Raw genomic sequence first — 5000 nt, forward strand, 5'->3', positions numbered from 1 at the left:
TATTATCTTTTTTTATTAATTGTATATTCGCTGCTATATCCGGTCGCATCTCCCACGAGTGTGTGTATAAAAAATAGAAAACACGCTTCCACGAGAGGAGGCTCGCTGTTCCCCGCTCTCTGCTCGTTGCCGAGGCGGACTGACTCTCCGCCGCGCCGCGCCGCGCCGCGCCGCGCCGCGCTCCGTCTAAACCCTGGAGATGGAGCTCAGATAGGAGGGCTGCATTTGCGTTGCATCTTGTTTTTTTTGTTTTTTTATGACATCACCGCAAGTTACATTGTCGTTGTCCGCGGCCTTTGACCTCGCCGGGGTTGGTCCATATTTTGGCCACCCACCCCCCTCTCTCCCCTCCAGCCCCAGCAGCCCCCCCCCCCCCCCCCCCCCTCGCTCTGCTCCGGGGATGGCCCCCATATTCCACCCCGGTCTGCTCACACCAACCCGACCACGCAGCCCTGCAGAACGGAACCCTTTGGCTCAGAGTCAGCGGCTCTCTCTCTCTCTCTTTCTCTCTCTCTTTCTCTCCCTCTTACTCTCTTTTCTTTCTTCTCTTTTTTAAGTAAGCGCTGCTGGATACGCACGGACAACTTAAGACCCCCCCCCCCCCCCCCCCCTCTCTCTCCTCATCCTCTTCTGTTTATAATCCCAAACCTTCGCGTCCTAAACATCCCGGCTCGTTCCTGCACTCCCCCCCCCCCCGGATGCCGTTATCTCCTCTCGGCCGCTGCGTGTGTGTGTCTCCTCCGCCGGCCTCGCTGGATCTCTACCGCTGCTGCCACCACCACTTAATAGAGGCGAAAGAGCCTTTTGTGGGATTGAAGCTATTTGCATTGCAAATGAGGGCCCCTGTGCAAGGATGACTGCACCTTACCCGCGATTTTCAAGACCTACTTCTGCTCAGTAATATCGCTTAATGTCAAGTGAATATGACATTAACATTGGGATTATATTTCTTTTTTTTCTTCCAAGAACTGTCGCCCTTTTTTCATTTTTTTACAGTGGGTGTGCGTTGCGTGTGGCTCTGCAGCTGCGGCCCTCAATGGCAAAAAAAAAAGAAAGGAATATGATGCATAATGTGACTTTCAAAGGACATTGATGACTTTTGTTTCCTATATTTGCGTTGTGTGGAGCCCAGAAGAGGATCTGCTGCTGTGTGTGTGTGGATTACTGCTGCAGAATAGGAAGTGTGTTGTTATCTTTGGTTATCTAGCTGTATGAGTGTTCTGCTCGTCATAAAGCTAGATAACCGAAAGTAAAAACTACTTCCAGACTCGTCGAGGACTTTGGACCCCCTCCCCTTCCCCTCCCCTTCCACAGACCTGTGATTGTACATTTGATTGATTATTAATGTTTTATGCTTTAGCCAAAATATTCTTTCTATTCTTTTTAAATTGTGTTTCTATATTTCAACCTGGAAGGGAGCAGTTTACCTTCAATTATTTTTTTTTAAAGATTTTCCGGGCATCATTACTTTATTGCCATGCACACACACACACACACACACACACACACACACACACACACAGATGGACATGCGCTCACTCACCTAAATTTGAACTTGGACACGTGCACGCAAATACACACAAACACACACACACACACACACACACACACACACACTCACACACACATTACACTTCCCTCCAGGCCAGATATTGCATGTTAATATTTATAACACATTTCATTATATACGGCGGTTTATAATTTGATATTATATGATATTATTTAATCTGGGTGCAGATTTGGCTCAGACCCCCCATGAGCATCTGAGTGACATTCAGAGCTTCTGGATGAATCCCGTGCATGCTTCTTATTTCAGCATGATCGAGTCCGGCCAGGAAACGGCGCTGGCATTCCAAACTGTAATAATTACGACGTATACTGAGCTGACAGAGAGAGAGAGAGAGAGAGAGAGAGAGAGAGAGAGAGAGAGAGAGAGAGAGAGAGAGAGAGAGAGAGAGAGAGAGAGAAGGAGGGGGGAGGGAGGGAGGGAGGGAGGCAGAGAGGCGGAGAAGGGGTGTTGGGGTTAGGAGAAGAAGGAGGTGGCAGAAGAGGGAGGAGAAGAAGAGGACAGGAGGGAGGGAGCTGAGTGAGGGGATTGGGGAGATGGGGGGGTCGGGCCTGCTTAATTGATTCCGTTAACCGCAGTGCAGGAGATGTGAACGACTGGACGATCCCATTCCCACGCTCGGTGGGGCAAGTGGCAATGCCATGGCCAGGCCCGATATGACAGACAGCGCGGTGAGGGTTTGGGGGGGGGGGAGGAGGGGGGGGGGCCGACAGGGGTCATGAAAAGACGTCAAGTGCACCAGACTCATCTGCATCCCCAAAGAAAGAGGGGCGACGTGTTCCCAGCCCGGGCTGACGCCGCGCTCCAAACTTGGAGAAGCTATACGTAACGGTCTTGAATGCGTAATGTCTCGCCAATTGTGTCAATAATGAGGACTTTGAGGTCGTTATCTTAAAACTATGCGGGGTTTATGAATCTGAAAGGGACGTGGTGCAACTCCGTAATCCCACATCCCCCCAGCACCCCCCCCCCCCCCCCCCCCGCCCCCCCCCCCCCCCCCCCCCCCCCCCCCCCCCCCCCCCCGCACTTGAACGCGCGGACTCGGGGCGTTGTATTGTTTTGTTATTGTGAGAATTAGCTGCATAGAAAAAAAGGAAGAAGAAGAAGAAGACTGGGGCCGTTTGAATAGGTGACGTTGTGCGTCCTTCGCGATTGAACTTGACCGTGAACGCAGCACAATTGCGCCAGATTAAGGTTGCTGATAGAAAATAAAAGAAGAACTAGAAGCACTAAATTGTGTTCAGCAGGAGGAAAATTTTACTGATTTTTTTCAAATATTTAATAACTAAGGTGGAGAATTGATAGATGATAATAGGACATATTTTTATTTTGACAGGCACAAACGTCCTTTACAAAAATACATTTGAACCTGTCAAACACGTTTCCCCCCGCTGGTGTATATTTTTCTCATTATTTACAATATCTTACTAACCACATTATCGCGGGTTACTCGAGTTGCTGTAATTTCACAGCGTTTGTAACGGATCGTTTTCTAATTGGGCGCTTTTATTGCATTAGTGAGCCAGCTGGAGGTTGCTGTTACGCACGAGGATCTGCTGTTTCCGGGTTTAGACCACGTGTGTGCGCGAGGCCCGGCTGCTTTAATGACGGACTGGGAGGGGGTTTGATCAAGGTGAGGATTGTTTTGTTTATTTCTCTTATTAAGTTCATGTTCTGTGCGGTTTTAAAATATAATAAAACATAATCTAACATAACACGTCACATAATTCATTGGATTACTCAGAGCTCCACGGTGGATGAATACAACAACACCGCCCTTTGCTTGAATGAGGTCTCTCAGCGACTTTCTCACACCGTCAAACAAAACTAGTGTCTCTTGTCCCCCCTCCCCTCTCCGACCCCAGTCAGAGACAGCACACAATACTCCCCCCCTCTCCCTCCCCTCTGGTCATTATACGTTTGCCCGAAAGAAAATTTGAGAACACAATTTGGGCCGAGCGAGCGGTGAATAAAGCCGAGTCTTATTGTCCTCGGTTAAGTCGATTGAAATAGTCGTCTGGCTCCATGAAAGGGGACAGTGTTTCCCGAGGCTGGGGGGCCACACTAAATGTCAGCCTGGAGTAAGAAAACTTAGGGTCTGTAACTAATCGTCCTCTCTCACCGTAAACCACATTTAATGCAACATTTTTATTCTCCTCCTCCTGCTCCTGCTGAATGGAATTGTTAAGTATTTCGGATATTTTTTTGGATTCAATTTTTCTGATTGAACCCTGGAAAATATTCTGTATATAAGCATTTATTTTCCTAAGATAATATAATATTTTTTGTAGTATAATCATGCTCAGAGTTTGTGTGAGATCATGTATGTAATAGTTTAATTTCAGGCGTGTTCCTTGCAGTAAGTCCACCCTTCAACATGCCGCATATATGTATATATATTTACATTAAAAAAAACTGTTTTAAACCTGCTGGTTCAGGAGCAAACACACTGCTGAGATGTGCTGTTATACCAGGAGAGAGCAGCATCACATGTCTCTGAACGGCTGCAAATCACACTTGCATGCATCTCCCTTCCTCAGCCACTCAGTGCTCCTGCATGCTTGCATGGCTGGAGGAGAGATGTGTGTGTTCGTAAATGTAGGGGGGGCTTTTTGTCAAGGCCTCATATAGAAATTAAGTATATTTCCCGTCATGATATGGTGATCTGGTGTGAGTCTTTAAAAAAAAAAAAAAAAAAGTCACACTGATTTAGCTCCCATCCATGAGAAAGTGGAGTTTGCCTGACAGTGTGATGCTGCGTCCTGTTCCCGTCTGAGGCTGGGTGGGTCTTGTCTGCTGTGCGAAGTGGCCAAAAGTCTGTTCTTATATTATTTATGGAAGTGTTCCTGCCGCACCGTCCGTTTGTTGGGAAAGAAAGGCCCTGCCGTTCATTCCTCTGCGCGCCATTTCCATAAATATATAGGCGCGTGGTGTGAGTTTGCATGCAGAAATGGGTGGTGACAATCTCCCCCACTTCTCTTTAGTAAAGGGGGGTCGGCTGTGCACCTCGCCTGTGCCCTCCTTCCATTCGCTCATGCTTACAGTGCACTGCAGCCATTGTTGTCACGTGATTTGTTGAGTAACAAAACCATGGTGACCACCGCCGAGGTGTTTTTCACATTCACCAGACGGCCATATCTTCCGTGAGCGAGCCCGCAGGTTTTATATGCTTCTTATGTACGTCTGTGCTGTGCATGGCAGGTGCAGTAGGTTTATAATATGGATTGGCCCGGTCTGGCATAGTAATTTCTATGCCAGACAAAGGATGTGAATGTATTCATCATGTGAGCTGTGCTGAAGAGAAGCAGTGTGTTTCCTTCCTCCTCTGCATGACCTGCATGCTCGCAGCTTGTTTTGCAATAACAAAGTTCTTCGATATTGGATTTGGCCTCTTTTGCAGTGGGAGAAGCTGTCAGCGGGACTCGTACTTCTT

The sequence above is a fragment of the Genypterus blacodes genome, unplaced genomic scaffold (genome assembly GCF_046128005.1).
Source record: "Genypterus blacodes isolate CSIRO-AG114 ecotype Tasmania unplaced genomic scaffold, CSIRO-AGI_Gbla_v1 ptg000099l_1, whole genome shotgun sequence".
In the NCBI taxonomy this organism is placed as follows: Eukaryota; Metazoa; Chordata; class Actinopteri; order Ophidiiformes; family Ophidiidae; genus Genypterus; species Genypterus blacodes.